A 22,188-nucleotide genomic window follows, 5' to 3' on the forward strand; every position below is an offset into this window, starting at 1 on the left:
TTATTGTAAATAAATATATATATATATATATTAATACTTTTTTAGCGATATAAATTGAAATTTATATAAAACATTAACCTGTATAAAACCAGGTACAACATTGTACATTTTAGGTTGTTGCATTATCCAATGTATGCGCATAACTGAGATGAACAATACATATCGCAACGCGTGTATATTATGGTCCATATACACACAGTATTTTAATTGTGTTTATATACAATAATAATTTAATATTATTATTTTAATAATTCGATTTGCTTGTTCGAATTTTTATTTGTTTGTTTTGGCTGCTTATTATTTCTCTCATATGTATTAAATACAATATATAATTTTAATATTTGCATTATTTCGATTTGCTTGTTCGAAATTTCATTTGATCTATATTAGATCATATACATTTTGGCAATTCATATTTTATTTGTATTACTATAATGTATTTATTATAATATAAACAAATATTTTATTAACGGTAAGGATATACAATAATAATTTAATATTATTATTTTAATAATTCGATTTGCTTGTTCGAATTTTTATTTGTTTGCTTTGGCTGCTTATTATTTCTCTCATATGTATTAAATACAATATATAATTTTAATATTTGCATTATTTCGATTTGCTTGTTCGAAATTTTATTTGATCTATATTAGATCTCATATACATTTTGGCAATTCATATTTTATTTGTATTATTATAATGTATTTATTATAATATAAACAAATATTTTATTAACGGTAAGGATATACAATAATAATTTAATATTATTATTTTAATAATTCGATTTGCTTGTTCGAATTTTTATTTGTTTGCTTTGGCTGCTTATTATTTCTCTCATATGTATTAAATACAATATATAATTTTAATATTTGCATTATTTCGATTTGCTTGTTCGAAATTTTATTTGATCTATATTAGATCTCATATACATTTTGGCGATTCATATTTTATTTGTATTATTATAATGTATTTATTATAATATAAACAAATATTTTATTAACGGTAAGGATATACAATAATAATTTAATATTATTATTTTAATAATTCGATTTGCTTGTTCGAATTTTTATTTGTTTGCTTTGGCTGCTTATTAATTTCTCTCATATGTATTAAATACAATATATAATTTTAATATTTGCATTATTTCGATTTGCTTGTTCGAAATTTCATTTGATCTATAATAGATCTCATATACATTTTGGCAATTCATATTTTATTTGTAATACTATAATGTATTTATTATAATATAAACAAATATTTTATTAACGGTAAGGATATTAAAACATTAATGATCCTTCCGCAGGTTCACCTACGGAAACCTTGTTACGACTTTTACTTCCTCTAAATAATCAAGTTCGGTCAACTTTTGCGAAACAACCGTAACACGCAAGGCGTCACAGTGATCACGTCCGGAGACCTCACTAAATAATTCAATCGGTAGTAGCGACGGGCGGTGTGTACAAAGGGCAGGGACGTAATCAATGCGAGTTAATGACTCACACTTACTGGGAATTCCAAGTTCATGTGAACAGTTTCAGTTCACAATCCCAAGCATGAAAGTGGTTCAGCGGTTTACCCGGACCTCTCGGTCTAGGAAATACACGTTGATACTTTCATTGTAGCGCGCGTGCAGCCCAGGACATCTAAGGGCATCACAGACCTGTTATTGCTCAATCTCATTATTGCTAGACGCAATTTGTCCATTTAAGAAGCTAGTGTCCTTATAATGGGACAAACCAACAGGTACGGCTCCACTTATATAAACACATTCAAACACAATAAACATTTTACTGCCACCATGAATGAAGGCTATATAAGCTTCAACACCATAATCCTGAAGATATCTATTTAATATATTTGAGTCTCGTTCGTTATCGGAATTAACCAGACAAATCACTCCACGAACTAAGAACGGCCATGCACCACCACCCATAGATTCGAGAAAGAGCTATCAATCTGTCTTACACACTTATGTTCGGACCTGGTAAGTTTTCCCGTGTTGAGTCAAATTAAGCCGCAGGCTCCACTCCTGGTGGTGCCCTTCCGTCAATTCCTTTAAGTTTCAGCTTTGCAACCATACTTCCCCCGGAGCCCAAAAGCTTTGGTTTCCCGGGAAGCGACTGAGAGAGCCATAAAAGTAGCTACACCCAATTGCTAGCTGGCATCGTTTATGGTTAGAACTAGGGCGGTATCTGATCGCCTTCGAACCTCTAACTTTCGTTCTTGATTAATGAAAACATCTTTGGCAAATGCTTTCGCTTAAGTTAGTCTTACGACGGTCCAAGAATTTCACCTCTCGCGTCGTAATACTAATGCCCCCAAACTGCTTCTATTAATCATTACCTCTTGATCTGAAAACCAATGAAAGCAGAACAGAGGTCTTATTTCATTATCCCATGCACAGAATATTCAGGCATTTGAAGCCTGCTTTAAGCACTCTAATTTGTTCAAAGTAATTGTACCGGCCCACAATAACACTCGTTTAAGAGCACTAATGCAGGTTTTTAAATAGGAGGAACATATGAAAAAATACAAGTATCTAAGCACATGTAAGAACTCCACCGGTAATACGCTTACATACATAAAGGTATAGTACTAACCACAATTGTAAGTTGTACTACCCGTATGAAGCACAAGTTCAACTACGAACGTTTTAACCGCAACAACTTTAATATACGCTATTGGAGCTGGAATTACCGCGGCTGCTGGCACCAGACTTGCCCTCCAATTGGTCCTTGTTAAAGGATTTAAAGTGTACTCATTCCAATTACAGGGCCTCGGATATGAGTCCTGTATTGTTATTTTTCGTCACTACCTCCCCGAGCTGGGAGTGGGTAATTTACGCGCCTGCTGCCTTCCTTAGATGTGGTAGCCGTTTCTCAGGCTCCCTCTCCGGAATCGAACCCTGATTCCCCGTTACCCGTTGCAACCATGGTAGTCCTAGATACTACCATCAAAAGTTGATAGGGCAGACATTTGAAAGATCTGTCGTCGGTACAAGACCATACGATCTGCATGTTATCTAGAGTTCAACCAATATAACGATCTTGCGATCGCTTGGTTTTAGCCTAATAAAAGCACATGTTCCATAAGGTTCATGTTTTAATTGCATGTATTAGCTCTAGAATTACCACAGTTATCCAAGTAACTGTTAACGATCTAAGGAACCATAACTGATATAATGAGCCTTTTGCGGTTTCACTTTTAATTCGTGTGTACTTAGACATGCATGGCTTAATCTTTGAGACAAGCATATAACTACTGGCAGGATCAACCAGAATAATGTTTTTATTCATATTTCATTCATATTTTTTGAATAGAAATTAGCAATATATATGTTGTTATAGATTTTATTTCTATCGAATACGGCCATTTTTATATAGCATTCGTATACGTTTGTTTTCCAATTTATACTTGTTTCGCCACTAATAATAACAAGTTTTTATTGATGTCAAAAAGAATCATATTCTTTATAAACACAATATTTATTTTTCATATATTTTCTTTATATATGCACATTTCATTCTAAAATATCATTTTTGTTCGACATACATAATATATTGTATCCACACATGTACAATTTTTGTTTAACCAATATAAGATATTGAGTTAATCATTTGTATTTTGACGATAAATTTAAAATTTATCTATATATATCCATATAAGTCTCTGGTAATATATAAAATAGAACCGAGTGTATATATATAATTATTACTACTATATTTATTTCTTAAATAATATATACTTATATATTATTTATATATATACTCTTTATTATATATTATATAATTTCTTAAATAACTCTCTTAATAGCTATTTTTTATTATCAACAATATAAGTTGATATTAATATTGAAAATGTATTCATAATTACATTTTTATATTTCTTTGGTAGACTTTTATGTACTATTATTATTTAATAATACACATATAATATAAATCATGTTAGCCTACCTCCTAAAATTAACGATAAAATTCGGAAACAATTTGTTATTCTATGTACAATAGAAACTTGGCCTTTGTTTCAACGTTATTATCTTTGGGCTTAAAATATTAACCGCGGAGCCAAGTCTCGTATTCAAATAAATGAATAAAGAAACAAATTTGACGGATAATATCTTCTCTACTGACATATGTCAATAGCAGACGGCCGGCCCATTGACCATCCTATAGTAGTTTTTGGACACGCTGTCTCCCATTCGGGTATATTCAATTTACTTTGCCACTCACCCATATAGTGTTCTCTTATATAATAAGACAACGCACTTTTATATTCATTATATGGATATATTGCCTTCCTCATATTTGCCACACCACCTATAGTAGTTTTTGGACACGCTGTCTCCCATTCGGGTATATTCAATTTACTTTGCCACTCACCCATATAGTGTTCTCTTATATAATAAGAAAACGCACTTTTATTTTCATTATATGGATATATTGCCTTCCTCATATTTGCCACACCACCTATAGTAGTTTTTGGACACGCTGTCTCCCATTCGGGTATATTCAATTTACTTTGCCACTCACCCATATAGTGTTCTCTTATATAATAAGAAAACGCACTTTTATTTTCATTATATGGATATATTGCCTTCCTCATATTTGCCACACCACCTATAGTAGTTTTTGGACACGCTGTCTCCCATTCGGGTATATTCAATTCTCTTTGCCACTCACCCTTATAGTATTCTCTTATTTAATAAGAATACTAAAATACTTCTCATATTATAGATGTAATCTATTAACTTCTCAATATCCATACGGTTTATGTATGGTATTGACAAAATCCTATGCATTTGCATAAGATTTATTTTGCCACAATTTATAGTACTAGTGCCGCCCTCACTAGGTATAAATATCTCATTTCGCTAGTAGTGTATGGGCAAATTCTACTAGCTATTCTCATAAATATGTCACTTATATGCCATATCTATACAATTCATGCACTTTTATATGTATATTTGCTATATTATACATTATTATGCCTTATAGGTATTATACCTATAAGCCACATCCATACGATTGCTTAATATAAATATATGTATAATTTTTTATACATATTTTTTTTTATTTATGTATGGTTTTTTATTCATATCCATATACTGTATTCACTTTTATATGGATATGATTGGCGTTTTATATAGTATTGACAAAATCATAAGTTTGACCAATACGAGGAGAGGTCCGCCAACGACCACCTCCCTATAGGTGTTTTTGGACACGCTGTCTCCCATTCGACTGCTTACTATACTAGGGGCTACCCGCTCCGTATGATATTCTCTCATATAACAAGAGAATGCAAGAAATATTCGTATTTTATGAATATAATCCATTTATTTTTCAATATCCATACGTTTTACTTAGTTTTTTGTACGGTATTGACAAAATCCTATGCATTTGCATAAGATTTATTTTGCCACAATTTATAGTACTAGTGCCGCCCTCACTAGGTATAAATATCTCATTTCGCTAGTAGTGTATGGGCAAATTCTACTAGCTATTCTCATAAATATGTCACTTATATGCCATATCTATACAATTCATGCACTTTTATATGTATATTTGCTATATTATACATTATTATGCCTTATAGGTATTATACCTATAAGCCACATCCATACGATTGCTTAATATAAATATATGTATAATTTTTTATACATATTTTTTTTTTATTTATGTATGGTTTTTTATTCATATCCATATACTGTATTCACTTTTATATGGATATGATTGGCGTTTTATATAGTATTGACAAAATCATAAGTTTGACCAATACGAGGAGAGGTCCGCCAACGACCACCTCCCTATAGGTGTTTTTGGACACGCTGTCTCCCATTCGACTGCTTACTATACTAGGGGCTACCCGCTCCGTATGATATTCTCTCATATAACAAGAGAATGCAAGAAATATTCGTATTTTATGAATATAATCCATTTATTTTTCAATATCCATACGTTTTACTTAGTTTTTTGTACGGTATTGACAAAATCCTATGCATTTGCATAAGATTTATTTTGCCACAATTTATAGTACTAGTGCCGCCCTCACTAGGTATAAATATCTCATTTCGCTAGTAGTGTATGGGCAAATTCTACTAGCTATTCTCATAAATGCCTTCTTTATGCCATATCTATACAATTTATGCACTTTTATATGTATATTTGCTAATATTATACATTATTATGCCTTATAGGTATTATACCTATAAGCCATATACATACGATTTCATTTTTTTATTTATATATGGTTTTGTATTTATAACCATATACCGTATTTACTTTTATAAGGATATGATTGGCGTTTTATATAGTATTGACAAAATTATAAGTTTGACAAACACTTTTTTAAGTCTTTTAGTTAAAATTGTCATTTTTAATTGACTATCTAAACACTAGATATATTTGCACATGGAGCAAAGAGTATAAAAATTGGTCGCGTCACTAATAATATCGCGATACATTTTTACTACCATCAAAATACCACATACGTTTATATGTCCTCTTTATTTAATTTGGTTTCTAAACCTCAGGAATAGTTTTAATTATATGTGCGCTCTAAGTTGAATGAATTTCTTGAATCTCTTTACTTGAATTTCTAAGACTTAAAAATATTTATAAATAGATGTCCTATTGCATAATATTTTTTTATCGCTTCACTTATAAAATAACGATCCTGCCTTTCTACCTTTGAATAAACATTCATATAAACATGGAGAAAAAAACGTTCGCGTCACTAACAGTATGTGACGATAAAATTTTGCTAACATTAAAAGGAACATATTTTTATATGTCAACTCTTAGTTGAATTGGTCTATTGCTTAAGATTCTAGACCTTAGGAATATTTTTATATTATATGTTTGCCAATCTTCGCGTCACTAAAAAGATGACGATTCATATTGTTATTATTAGATGGTCGAGTTGTACTTATATTGATATGTTAATCAAATTGGTCTCTTACTTGAAAATCTAGACCTTAGGAATATTTTTATATTATATGTTTGCCAATCTTCGCGTCACTAATAAGATGACGATTCATATTATTATTAGATGGTCGAGTTGTACTTATATTGATATGTTAATCAAATTGGTCTCTTACTTGAAAATCTAGACCTTAGGAATATTTTTATATTATATGTTTGCCAATCTTCGCGTCACTAATAAGATGACGATTCATATTATTATTAGATGGTCGAGTTGTACTTATATTGATATGTTAATCAAATTGGTCTCTTACTTGAAAATCTAGACCTTAGGAATATTTTTATATTATATGTTTGCCAATCTTCGCGTCACTAATAAGATGACGATTCATATTGTTATTATTAGATGGTCGAGTTGTACTTATATTGATATGTTAATCAAATTGGTCTCTTACTTGAAAATCTAGACCTTAGGAATATTTTTATATTATATGTTTGCCAATCTTCGCGTCACTAATAAGATGACGATTCATATTGTTATTATTAGATGGTCGAGTTGTACTTATATTGATATGTTAATCAAATTGGTCTCTTACTTGAAAATCTAGACCTTAGGAATATTTTTATATTATATGTTTGCCAATCTTCGCGTCACTAATAAGATGACGATTCATATTGTTATTATTAGATGGTCGAGTTGTACTTATATTGATATGTTAATCAAATTGGTCTCTTACTTGAAAATCTAGACCTTAGGAATGTAATATATAAAGGATTAAAAATTCGCCACAAAGCCAAGCAAACAATCAATGCATACAAATAGATTGTTGGTTGAACTTTATATAAGAAGTTCAACACAACAAATAAATTATGCAATTTTATTATCGAATCATCAAGCAAAGGATAAGCTTCAGTGGATCGCAGTATGGCAGCTGCTCAACCACTTACAACACCTTGCCTGTTACAAAAGTCGTTTACAATTGATTCTAGGCTTTGTCATTGTATTAAATAATGCTTTTATATGTAACTAGCGCGGCATCAGGTGATCAAAGATCCTCCCAATTTACTATGTTACAAATTACATTGGCATCACATCCATTGTCGTTTAAAAAGTAAATTATAAACTTTAAATGGTTTAGAAGCCATACAATGCAAATTGCCCCTTATTTATCATTGCAGTCCAGCACGGATACGACCTTAGAGGCGTTCAGGCATAATCCAACGGACGTAGCGTCATACCACTGTTCGCTCGAACAAGTATTGTGCCATTGGTCCGTACCTGCGGTTCCTCTCGTACTACGCAGGAATGCTGTCGCAACAACGTTTTGTCATTAGTAGGGTAAAACTAACCTGTCTCACGACGGTCTAAACCCAGCTCACGTTCCCTTGCATGGGTGAACAATCCAACGCTTGGTGAATTTTGCTTCACAATGATAGGAAGAGCCGACATCGAAGGATCAAAAAGCGACGTCGCTATGAACGCTTGGCCGCCACAAGCCAGTTATCCCTATGGTAACTTTTCTGACACCTCTTGTTAAAAACTCTTTAAACCAAAAGGATCGATAGGCCGAGCTTTTGCTGTCCCTGTGTGTACTGAACACCGAGATCAAGTCAGCATTTGCCCTTTTGCTCTATGTGTGGTTTCTGTCCGCACTGAGCTGGCCTTGGGACACCTCCGTTATTATTTGAGAGATGTACCGCCCCAGTCAAACTCCCTACCTGGCAATGTCCTTGAATTGGATCATACCTGAGTAATTGGAGTTATACCAAATTTTCAAATCAAAAATACATAAATGCACCGTTTTATTAAAGAATTTGTTTGCGATTATATAACAAACTCGTGATACTTTGATCAAGAAGCTTGCATCAAAACCCAATACCATAAGATATAATAAATATATCCGTATAATGGCTAGGAAATGATACACGTTCCATTTAATCAAGTAAGTAAGGAAACAATAAGAGTAGTGGTATTTCATTGGCGATACCAAACCGAGGTCTAATATCTCCCACTTATTCTACACCTCTTATGTCTCCTTACACTGCCAGATTAGAGTCAAGCTCAAAAGGGTCTTCTTTCCCCGCTAATTATTCCAAGCCCGTTCCCTTGGCTGTGGTTTCGCTAGATAGTAGATAGGGACAGGTGTGTCTCGGATCCCTCCGAACTTATTTAACGTGACGTGTTCCGCACTGAAGGGATTACAGCCACGGCATTCTAATATACCCACAAGGGAGTATATAATGCAAGGGTCTGGGTTAAGCGCCAAACCAACGCCCTGGACTAGAAGCTATAGCTATGTACATAGCAACCACCCCAGTAGCAATTTAAGTACTTGCTTGTCGGGCAAGCACTCCCCCTTGCATAGGGGCGAGATCTATCTAAAATCTCTACTGTTCTTTGGGTCGCAGCACCCGAGTTGTATTAACGCAACATCCACGTCGAGCCCGGGGACTCTACCCGCGATATAGGTGTCAACCACAGCCACCACGAAACTCCCACTAGGGGGCCGACCTCAATGAGTAGCCTTGGAGAACCACTCAACCCGTGGCACCGAAATTTCAGGCTCGGTGGGCCTCACCCCTTCAGCTCCGACAAGCTCGGATGGGGCAACCATGTCATATTAGTCGCCTCCTACGACAAGCAATGACAAGCTGTGGCAGTATTCTTCGCCGTTGCCACACGGCAAGGGGGTTTTGGGACTATTGTCCCGGCGCCTGCGGTTCATCCCTCGTCGCTTCCATCCTACGCCTCGAGAAGGCAGCATCAGCAAAAGCTCCTAGGAGACGCATCCGTTCTGGGGTCTCGACTACTCCTGCGACGTTCCATCGTTCTTGGACTCGAACAATGCCAAGGGCATCCAAGTCACGCAAATCGCTATAGAGGCGGCACTCACATAGTACGTGAAGCCAGTCCTCACTCTCCTCTCCACATGAGCATGCGGTTGTGGTGCTGAGGGTTCTACCATGGAGGAAAGCGTTGAACGACCCGTGTCCTGTCAGCAAGAATCCGGCTCTTAAGGTGAAGACAAAGTCCTTCCTCTTGTAGACGAACGCTGCCTCTGGGAAAAACTGGCGAGTCACAAAACCGTGAGCCGCTTGGTCCCATCTGAGTTGCCACTCATTTAGCAGACATTCGTCTAGCAGAGCCATCTTGGATTTCCAGTCCAACACAGACAAGTCCTGTCCATAGAGCCAGTCGCTCTCGTCCAGGGGAACGTGCTTTCTGAGCTTAAACTTCACTGCCATCCTGTGAGCATCTAAATCCATTGGAGGAGCACCAGCAAGCACCTGCAGTGCCACCGTGGACACTGTGCGGCATACCGGTAGGCATCCTAATAGGATGGTCCTCTGGCACGAGGTGAGGAGTCTTAAGGACTTGCCCTTGCTCGCCGCCTTGTACCAGACCGAGGCACCGAAGAGTGCACAGGGGACCATGAGTCCGCTGTATATCGTCCTCTTAGCACGGGAGCTGAGCCCCCAATCGACTCGGAGCACCCGTGCTAGCCCTCCGGCAACTCCAGCCAGCCGATCTCTGAGAGCAGAGATATGCGGGAGAAAGCTCATCCGCTCGCCGACTAAGATGCCAAGGTACCGGCATTTGGTGACGTATGGCAGGCTTGCTCCAGCAAACCGTACCGTCGGTCTCCTAGTGTCTGAAAGATTCCCTTTCAGCAACATGATTGCCGTCTTGCTGGTTGACACACTCACTCCAACCTCAGCTCCCCAGGCTCCCACGATGTCCATCAACTGCTCACCCTTTCGCTCCAGATCGGCACGGGAATTCCCATCGACGAAAAGTAGCAAGTCATCTGCAAACGCGCTCAGAGCACAATGTGGCTCCAGGCGCTGAAGCAGCACATCCATCAGTAGGTTCCAAATAAATGGACCACTGACGGACCCTTGCGGGCAGCCCCGTGTAACCGACACTGTGGCCGCTTCGTAACTGCTGATGATACTGGCACTTCGACCGGAGAAATAACTTTTCCACAAGTCTATCTCTCGACAGCCGACGTCGATAAGCCGATCCAGCACCGCGTTCCACTCAACATTGTCGAAGGCACCCTTGAAATCAACAAAGATTCCCAGCACCCTCCTCTCGCGGCTGGTGGAAACGGTGTTTTTAGCGTGCATCCACGCATCCTCAACGCAGCGTCCAGGCCGAAATCCAAATTGCCATCTGCAGCCATCCGGTAGCACATCCTTCAGTCGATTCACCATGATCCCTTCCAGCACCTTTCCGAACACTGGCAAAAGGCATATGCCACGATAAGAGGCAGGATCGCTCCTGTCCTTATCTGGCCCCTTTACCAGCGGTATCACTCTCGGGTGTTTCCACTCGGCAGGAAAATATCCTTCCGAGAGGCATCGAGAGTACAACTTCGTCAGGTGCTGAGGGATAGCACGCCATACCTCCTTGACGATCCCACCCGTGATGCCGTCCATTCCCGGCGATCGCCGGCTTCTCAGCTTCGCGACGCTGGTTGCCACCTCGAAGGCTTCGAGGGTCGGTGGAGCAGCAGGAGTTATACCCTCACGCACTGTGGATTCCGCAACAGGGAAGAAGTTGCGGAGGAGTATATCTGCGCAGTCGTGCCATGTCGTAAGTAGCGCGCCGTTCGACCTAAGACATCCAAGATCGGTTGTCTTTTTCCGGCCTCGGCATATTCGGTAGGCGTGCCCCCATGGATCATCCTTGTGCCGTCCCACGAAGTCCCGCCAGTTTTGTTCCTTTGTCATCAGGATAAGCTTCTTATACTGGCCTGAGGCAAGCCTTAATCCAGCGGCAAGTCGCTCAACATCGCCGGTGCCACTCCGACGAGCTGCCTGCAGCCTGCGCCTCAGTCTCCTGACCTCTTGGCGCTTGGTACTCAGTTCAGGATTCCACCATATTACGTTTCCCCTTGCTGCAGGTATCCTGCGCCCTATTACCCTGTCGCACACTTCGTGTACGATGGAGCGAAGGGCTGACACATGATCATCCAACGGCGATTCCTCCAGTTCCTCGAGACATTCAGCTACATCCCTTAGTTCTACTCTGAATCTTCGCCAACTTGCATTGGAGAGCCTCCATTGCGGTACCGGAGCTAGGCTCTCAACAGTACTGCTTGGATCTGGAGTAACCTCAACAGTGATGATGTTGTGGTCACTCAGCTCCCAGAAGTCAACTCTCCATTCGTATGTTGCCCACACACGCGCTGCTTCGTTGGTGAAGGTCACGTCGATATCACTTCTGGAGCGGTGATTATCGAACGTGAACACCTGGCTGGCCGTATTAAGCACACAGACACCGCTTGCGATGATCCACTCGTCCATGTGCTGTCCCCGTTCGCGATTCAGACGGTCTCCAGAGTTAGCTGGAGTTTTGCTGAACCACATCGGGGAAACCGCATTCGCATCAAGTCCGAGGATTGTCGGTGTCCTGCTGGCTAGCAGCAGAACCGTATCCAGGTAGTCAGTGTAGGGCTGCAGGGCAGCTGAGTACTGGCAGTATACGGAGGACAGAAAAATGGTGCCGTATTTTCCTGTGACACTCACGCACACTCCATAATCCGTCGTCAATGTCTCGATGGGCATGCAGATGGCAGACGGGTCGTCCACGATGATGGCAGCTTTCTTCCTTTTGTCAGCGAAGATTCTCATGCCTCCAGGGAGTCCAGTGAGACGCTTGCCTGCGTCCACATAGGGCTCCTGAATGAGTGCGAACAGGTGGCCAGCATCTCTCATCCGCTTTGCAAGCTCGATGACAGCGCAACGGCCTCGACCACAATTCGCTTGGATGAAGCTGAACATGTTAATGTCTAGCTTGCACCCTGGCTAGCACAGCGCTATATATCGGGCATCCACCCGAGAGCATATAGTGCCCCGAGGGTAGCCCTTTATGGCGGCAGTTACGGCAGTCCACCGCATTTTTGCACTTCGCCGCGACGTGGTCGTTCTGTCCGCACTGGCGGCAGACCTGGTTTTCTCTAGCGTACCGACACTCGCTGACTTTGTGGTCAAAACCAAGGCATCGGTGGCACGCATAGGTGCGCACTTGAGAGCGGCAGCGGTAAGAGAACCACTTGATATACACCCTCCCGCTTTCGAGAACGGCCAACGCCTGATCATCTACTTCCAGCGTCACGTTTATAGTGGCGCTGTTAGCTGCTGACCAGGGCTTGGTCGCCAGGACTACCGCCTTCTGGAACTCCTTCAGCGACATCTCCTCGAAGTTTTTCTCTTTTAACTCCATCATGAACTCATCCGGCGTCACAGTGGTGTCCACATCCTGTACCGTCACCCTGGGTTTTGCGGCAGTGTTTTTGGACACCTTAAGGCCCACCTCAGCGAATTTTGCGGAGGCAACGATTTTCGACATCTCCGCCTGCGATGGCGTGCGAATAATCGCGCCGCCCCGCTTCAACTCTCGCACCTCATGCACTCTGACGCCCAAAGCAGGCGCTACCTCTTTGCGGACCTTGTCCGCAATTTGCCTCCCTGATAAGGCCGGATCATCACATGCAACGACTGCCGACCAGGTCTCCCGGATTTTCCGCGGTGCGGCTACAGGGGCATAGGGGGCGACAGGGGCAGCAGGTGAGGCGATAAGGTGCGCGCCTCTAGCAGCGGCGGCTGCGTATGAGACGGCCGAGGCAACCGGTGTCTGCTTCTTAAGGCGGTCCTCAAGCACTCCAATCCGTATAAGGAGGGCTGCAACAACCTCCTCGTAGCGGTTGGCTACGGACTGTACCTTCACATTTGTGGCCGGGTTGGCATAGGAGACCATGAACATCCTACCGATCTCCGATCGGATGTCCCCCATCTCGGCAGCGACGGCACCATTACCTCTCCACTCCCTATCCGAGAAGGATTTTAGAGGACTGGCTGGTGCAACGAAGGTCTTCTCGTGTTCAGCATAGGATGCAGCAGCGGCGGGGGCTGCGGGAGCGGCAGGGGCTGCGGCAAGGGCAGCGACAGGGGCAGCGGCAGCGGCAGCAGCAGGGGCAGCGGCAGCGGCAGCGGCAGCGGCAGGGGCTGTCGCAGTGTCAGCGGCAGTTGCATCCAGTGCCATCAACTTGCGTAGATAGGGACAGTAGGAATCTCGTTAATCCATTCATGCGCGTCACTAATTAGATGACGAGGCATTTGGCTACCTTAAGAGAGTCATAGTTACTCCCGCCGTTGACCCGCGCTTACTTGAATTTCTTCACTTTGACATTCAGAGCACTGGGCAGAAATCACATTGTGTCAACACCCGCTAGGGCCATCACAATGCTTTGTTTTAATTAGACAGTCGGATTCCCCAAGTCCGTGCCAGTTCTGAATTGATTGTTAATTGATAATCGTTATAATTAATAAGAACTAATTGGTTTAACCCAATTAGTATTCTTAAAAATTTTAGCAAGAAAGTTCCACAATTGGCTACGTAACTAAACTATCCGGGGAACAAGTAACTAACATAAATGCTAGAAACTCTATTTACCCAGAACGAGCACATAAACCATGTTATTGTTTCCCAATCAAGCCCGACTATCTCAATCTTCAGAGCCAATCCTTATCCCGAAGTTACGGATCTAATTTGCCGACTTCCCTTACCTACATTATTCTATCGACTAGAGACTCTTCACCTTGGAGACCAGCTGCGGATATTGGTACGGCCTGTTGAGAAGTTTGCGTGTCCCCACCATAAATTTTCAAGGTCCGAGGAGAAAATATCGACACAACAGTATATGTCATGCTCTTCTAGCCCATCTACCATATCTCTCTGCGAAAGACTTCCATGGTAGTACGGCTATAAAACAGAAAAGAAAACTCTTCCGATATCTCTCGACGGCTTCTTTATGGTCGTTCCTGTTGCCAGGATGAGCACGAGGCCCATATTTAATAACAAACGGATACTCAACAGGTTACGGAATTGGAACCGTATTCCCTTTCGTTCAAAATTATTCAAGTATATTAATTTAGCTAGATTTTATATAATATATATATTTGTTTGGCATTTGTATTTTACTTGAAAATTTTCGGCTTTCGCCTTGAACTTAGGACCGACTAACTCGTGATCAACCACTGTTCACACGAAACCCTTCTCCACTTCAGTCCTCCAAGGTCTCATTCGATTATTTGCTACTACCACCAAGATCTGTACCAATGGCAGCTCCATGCAGGCTTACGCCAAACACTTCTACGCATACCATTGTACCTTCCTACTCACTAAAGTTTCAAAATTTATATTACAAGTAATATAAATCATCTACTTTAGCGGTAATGTATAGGTATACAACTTAAGCGCCATCCATTTTAAGGGCTAGTTGCTTCGGCAGGTGAGTTGTTACACACTCCTTAGCGGATTTCGACTTCCATGATCACCGTCCTGCTGTTTTAAGCAACCAACGCCTTTCATGGTATCTGCATGAGTTGTTAATTTGGGCACCGTAACATTACGTTTGGTTCATCCCACAGCGCCAGTTCTGCTTACCAAAAGTGGCCCACTGGGCACATTATATCATAACCTTGAACTTCATATCAAGAAAGTTAAGGTTCTTACCCATTTAAAGTTTGAGAATAGGTTAAGATCGTTTCGACCCTAAGGCCTCTAATCATTCGCTTTACCAGATAAGATTATTTTATATAATATTAAAATGCACCAGCTATCCTGAGGGAAACTTCGGAAGGAACCAGCTACTAGATGGTTCGATTGGTCTTTCGCCCCTATACTCAATTCTGACAATCGATTTGCACGTCAGAACTGTTTCGGTCTTCCATCAGGGTTTCCCCTGACTTCAACCTGATCAAGTATAGTTCACCATCTTTCGGGTCACAGCATATATGCTCAAGGTACGTTCCAGTTAGAGGCATAAATAATATAAATATCATTATACATAACTATATAGAACGCCCCGGGATTGTGTTAATTAGCTATAAATAGTTAAAAAACTAATCCCATTATTAGTCAAGTTAATTACGCTATTAGGTTTATATCCCAATAACTTGCACATATGTTAGACTCCTTGGTCCGTGTTTCAAGACGGGTCCCGAAGGTATCCTGAATCTTTCGCATTGTTAATCCTACAAGTGCATATAATAAACACAAAAATCAATGATAATTATGCCATTATATAATTCCGAAAAATTAACGCACTGTATTCATATAAATCTATCAGCACTTTATCAAATTAATAACATTTATTCTGTGTTAAAATGCAAGCAAATTAATTTGAATAAACTATAAGTTATATTTTATGATAAATTTGGTATGCTAATAGATTACAATGTCCTTATATGGAAAAAATGCACACTATTATCATAATATTGTTTAAATATTACAATTCTAATGATGAATTTTCCATAACGGATATTCAGGTTCATCGGGCTTAACCTCTAAGCAGTTTCACGTACTGTTTAACTCTCTATTCAGAGTTCTTTTCAACTTTCCCTCACGGTACTTGTTTACTATCGGTCTCATGGTTATATTTAGTTTTAGATGGAGTTTACCACCCACTTAGTGCTGCACTATCAAGCAACACGACTCTTTGGAAACATCATCTAGTAATCATTAACGTTATACGGGCCTGGCACCCTCTATGGGTAAATGGCCTCATTTAAGAAGGACTTAAATCGTTAATTTCTCATACTAGAATATTGACGCTCCATACACTGCATCTCACATTTGCCATATAGACAAAGTGACTTAGTGCTGAACTGATTTCTTTTCGCTCGCCGCTACTAAGAAAATCCTTGTTAGTTTCTTTTCCTCCCCTAATTAATATGCTTAAATTCAGGGGGTAGTCCCATATGAGTTGAGGTTGTGTATAACTTTTATATGCAATTAATTCTTTATATATAATGATAAAACATTTTATTAAATTCGTTATATTAATAATATCTGTATATAAATGGCATTTGTTTGATTTAACGAATCAACGAAGAACAATAATATTGTCAACGGTTTTCTATTTTCTAATCATTAATAAGAGACAATTCTAGATAAATTTTTATGCTAGACATTTCTCAGTATCATTTGATTGAAAAAGAAAATATTTCTCTTCGTTTTTCACATTCAAATTATTTACTAATGTGAGATAATGTTTTTCATATATTTTTTAATATTATGAATAAAATAATTAAATTATTATTATCCAATAATATACCATATGCTTATAAAATTTCATTATAAAATTTGTATAAGCAACTTAATTAGCATAGTCTTACAACCCTCAACCATATGTAGTCCAAGCAGCACTATAAAATTAATTAAAGTACATAACAGCATGGACTGCGATATGCGTTCAAAATGTCGATGTTCATGTGTCCTGCAGTTCACACGATGACGCACAGTTTGCTGCGTTCTTCATCGACCCATGAGCCGAGTGATCCACCGCTTAGAGTTTTATAAATTGGTTTCTTAATTTTGTCAAATATGTTTTTATTGAAAGAAATTAAAAATACACCATTTTACTGGCATATATCAATTCCTTCAATAAATTTATTTTTATACCTAAAACGAATGCTGCGAAATGTCTTAGTTTTATATAACCAATATATATCAAAGTATTTCTTTTTAAATTGCATTTATTGTAAATAAATATATATATATATATATATTAATACTTTTTTAGCGATATAAATTGAAATTTATATAAAACATTAACCTGTATAAAACCAGGTACAACATTGTACATTTTAGGTTGTTGCATTATCCAATGTATGCGCATAACTGAGATGAACAATACATATCGCAACGCGTGTATATTATGGTCCATATACACACAGTATTTTAATTGTGTTTATATACAATAATAATTTAATATTATTATTTTAATAATTCGATTTGCTTGTTCGAATTTTTATTTGTTTGTTTTGGCTGCTTATTATTTCTCTCATATGTATTAAATACAATATATAATTTTAATATTTGCATTATTTCGATTTGCTTGTTCGAAATTTCATTTGATCTATATTAGATCATATACATTTTGGCAATTCATATTTTATTTGTATTACTATAATGTATTTATTATAATATAAACAAATATTTTATTAACGGTAAGGATATACAATAATAATTTAATATTATTATTTTAATAATTCGATTTGCTTGTTCGAATTTTTATTTGTTTGCTTTGGCTGCTTATTATTTCTCTCATATGTATTAAATACAATATATAATTTTAATATTTGCATTATTTCGATTTGCTTGTTCGAAATTTTATTTGATCTATATTAGATCTCATATACATTTTGGCAATTCATATTTTATTTGTATTATTATAATGTATTTATTATAATATAAACAAATATTTTATTAACGGTAAGGATATACAATAATAATTTAATATTATTATTTTAATAATTCGATTTGCTTGTTCGAATTTTTATTTGTTTGCTTTGGCTGCTTATTATTTCTCTCATATGTATTAAATACAATATATAATTTTAATATTTGCATTATTTCGATTTGCTTGTTCGAAATTTTATTTGATCTATATTAGATCTCATATACATTTTGGCGATTCATATTTTATTTGTATTATTATAATGTATTTATTATAATATAAACAAATATTTTATTAACGGTAAGGATATACAATAATAATTTAATATTATTATTTTAATAATTCGATTTGCTTGTTCGAATTTTTATTTGTTTGCTTTGGCTGCTTATTAATTTCTCTCATATGTATTAAATACAATATATAATTTTAATATTTGCATTATTTCGATTTGCTTGTTCGAAATTTCATTTGATCTATAATAGATCTCATATACATTTTGGCAATTCATATTTTATTTGTAATACTATAATGTATTTATTATAATATAAACAAATATTTTATTAACGGTAAGGATATTAAAACATTAATGATCCTTCCGCAGGTTCACCTACGGAAACCTTGTTACGACTTTTACTTCCTCTAAATAATCAAGTTCGGTCAACTTTTGCGAAACAACCGTAACACGCAAGGCGTCACAGTGATCACGTCCGGAGACCTCACTAAATAATTCAATCGGTAGTAGCGACGGGCGGTGTGTACAAAGGGCAGGGACGTAATCAATGCGAGTTAATGACTCACACTTACTGGGAATTCCAAGTTCATGTGAACAGTTTCAGTTCACAATCCCAAGCATGAAAGTGGTTCAGCGGTTTACCCGGACCTCTCGGTCTAGGAAATACACGTTGATACTTTCATTGTAGCGCGCGTGCAGCCCAGGACATCTAAGGGCATCACAGACCTGTTATTGCTCAATCTCATTATTGCTAGACGCAATTTGTCCATTTAAGAAGCTAGTGTCCTTATAATGGGACAAACCAACAGGTACGGCTCCACTTATATAAACACATTCAAACACAATAAACATTTTACTGCCACCATGAATGAAGGCTATATAAGCTTCAACACCATAATCCTGAAGATATCTATTTAATATATTTGAGTCTCGTTCGTTATCGGAATTAACCAGACAAATCACTCCACGAACTAAGAACGGCCATGCACCACCACCCATAGATTCGAGAAAGAGCTATCAATCTGTCTTACACACTTATGTTCGGACCTGGTAAGTTTTCCCGTGTTGAGTCAAATTAAGCCGCAGGCTCCACTCCTGGTGGTGCCCTTCCGTCAATTCCTTTAAGTTTCAGCTTTGCAACCATACTTCCCCCGGAGCCCAAAAGCTTTGGTTTCCCGGGAAGCGACTGAGAGAGCCATAAAAGTAGCTACACCCAATTGCTAGCTGGCATCGTTTATGGTTAGAACTAGGGCGGTATCTGATCGCCTTCGAACCTCTAACTTTCGTTCTTGATTAATGAAAACATCTTTGGCAAATGCTTTCGCTTAAGTTAGTCTTACGACGGTCCAAGAATTTCACCTCTCGCGTCGTAATACTAATGCCCCCAAACTGCTTCTATTAATCATTACCTCTTGATCTGAAAACCAATGAAAGCAGAACAGAGGTCTTATTTCATTATCCCATGCACAGAATATTCAGGCATTTGAAGCCTGCTTTAAGCACTCTAATTTGTTCAAAGTAATTGTACCGGCCCACAATAACACTCGTTTAAGAGCACTAATGCAGGTTTTTAAATAGGAGGAACATATGAAAAAATACAAGTATCTAAGCACATGTAAGAACTCCACCGGTAATACGCTTACATACATAAAGGTATAGTACTAACCACAATTGTAAGTTGTACTACCCGTATGAAGCACAAGTTCAACTACGAACGTTTTAACCGCAACAACTTTAATATACGCTATTGGAGCTGGAATTACCGCGGCTGCTGGCACCAGACTTGCCCTCCAATTGGTCCTTGTTAAAGGATTTAAAGTGTACTCATTCCAATTACAGGGCCTCGGATATGAGTCCTGTATTGTTATTTTTCGTCACTACCTCCCCGAGCTGGGAGTGGGTAATTTACGCGCCTGCTGCCTTCCTTAGATGTGGTAGCCGTTTCTCAGGCTCCCTCTCCGGAATCGAACCCTGATTCCCCGTTACCCGTTGCAACCATGGTAGTCCTAGATACTACCATCAAAAGTTGATAGGGCAGACATTTGAAAGATCTGTCGTCGGTACAAGACCATACGATCTGCATGTTATCTAGAGTTCAACCAATATAACGATCTTGCGATCGCTTGGTTTTAGCCTAATAAAAGCACATGTTCCATAAGGTTCATGTTTTAATTGCATGTATTAGCTCTAGAATTACCACAGTTATCCAAGTAACTGTTAACGATCTAAGGAACCATAACTGATATAATGAGCCTTTTGCGGTTTCACTTTTAATTCGTGTGTACTTAGACATGCATGGCTTAATCTTTGAGACAAGCATATAACTACTGGCAGGATCAACCAGAATAATGTTTTTATTCATATTTCATTCATATTTTTTGAATAGAAATTAGCAATATATATGTTGTTATAGATTTTATTTCTATCGAATACGGCCATTTTTATATAGCATTCGTATACGTTTGTTTTCCAATTTATACTTGTTTCGCCACTAATAATAACAAGTTTTTATTGATGTCAAAAAGAATCATATTCTTTATAAACACAATATTTATTTTTCATATATTTTCTTTATATATGCACATTTCATTCTAAAATATCATTTTTGTTCGACATACATAATATATTGTATCCACACATGTACAATTTTTGTTTAACCAATATAAGATATTGAGTTAATCATTTGTATTTTGACGATAAATTTAAAATTTATCTATATATATCCATATAAGTCTCTGGTAATATATAAAATAGAACCGAGTGTATATATATAATTATTACTACTATATTTATTTCTTAAATAATATATACTTATATATTATTTATATATATACTCTTTATTATATATTATATAATTTCTTAAATAACTCTCTTAATAGCTATTTTTTATTATCAACAATATAAGTTGATATTAATATTGAAAATGTATTCATAATTACATTTTTATATTTCTTTGGTAGACTTTTATGTACTATTATTATTTAATAATACACATATAATATAAATCATGTTAGCCTACCTCCTAAAATTAACGATAAAATTCGGAAACAATTTGTTATTCTATGTACAATAGAAACTTGGCCTTTGTTTCAACGTTATTATCTTTGGGCTTAAAATATTAACCGCGGAGCCAAGTCTCGTATTCAAATAAATGAATAAAGAAACAAATTTGACGGATAATATCTTCTCTACTGACATATGTCAATAGCAGACGGCCGGCCCATTGACCATCCTATAGTAGTTTTTGGACACGCTGTCTCCCATTCGGGTATATTCAATTTACTTTGCCACTCACCCATATAGTGTTCTCTTATATAATAAGACAACGCACTTTTATATTCATTATATGGATATATTGCCTTCCTCATATTTGCCACACCACCTATAGTAGTTTTTGGACACGCTGTCTCCCATTCGGGTATATTCAATTTACTTTGCCACTCACCCATATAGTGTTCTCTTATATAATAAGAAAACGCACTTTTATTTTCATTATATGGATATATTGCCTTCCTCATATTTGCCACACCACCTATAGTAGTTTTTGGACACGCTGTCTCCCATTCGGGTATATTCAATTTACTTTGCCACTCACCCATATAGTGTTCTCTTATATAATAAGAAAACGCACTTTTATTTTCATTATATGGATATATTGCCTTCCTCATATTTGCCACACCACCTATAGTAGTTTTTGGACACGCTGTCTCCCATTCGGGTATATTCAATTCTCTTTGCCACTCACCCTTATAGTATTCTCTTATTTAATAAGAATACTAAA

At 37.8% G+C, this 22,188-nt stretch overlaps 3 non-coding genes and 1 pseudogene across 3 annotated transcripts; all 4 read right to left on the bottom strand.

Moving 5' to 3' along the window:
- Nucleotides 1-1,286: 1,286 nt before the first annotated feature.
- LOC127012121 (small subunit ribosomal RNA) lies at nucleotides 1,287-3,281 on the bottom strand. Its single transcript, XR_007765642.1, has one exon. It is a non-coding gene; the product is annotated as a small subunit ribosomal RNA (ribosomal RNA).
- A 4,526-nt stretch (nucleotides 3,282-7,807) lies between these two features.
- Nucleotides 7,808-16,708, bottom strand: LOC127012134 (large subunit ribosomal RNA; annotated as a pseudogene).
- Nucleotides 16,709-17,110: 402 nt separating this feature from the next.
- On the bottom strand, nucleotides 17,111-17,289 carry LOC127012138 (5.8S ribosomal RNA). Its single transcript, XR_007765654.1, has one exon. It is a non-coding gene; the product is annotated as a 5.8S ribosomal RNA (ribosomal RNA).
- A 1,470-nt stretch (nucleotides 17,290-18,759) lies between these two features.
- Nucleotides 18,760-20,754, bottom strand: LOC127012122 (small subunit ribosomal RNA). The gene has a single exon (XR_007765643.1). It is a non-coding gene; the product is annotated as a small subunit ribosomal RNA (ribosomal RNA).
- Nucleotides 20,755-22,188: the final 1,434 nt, after the last annotated feature.

This window comes from Drosophila biarmipes, unplaced genomic scaffold, assembly GCF_025231255.1.
Source record: "Drosophila biarmipes strain raj3 unplaced genomic scaffold, RU_DBia_V1.1 ptg000021l, whole genome shotgun sequence".
Classification (NCBI taxonomy): Eukaryota; Metazoa; Arthropoda; class Insecta; order Diptera; family Drosophilidae; genus Drosophila; species Drosophila biarmipes.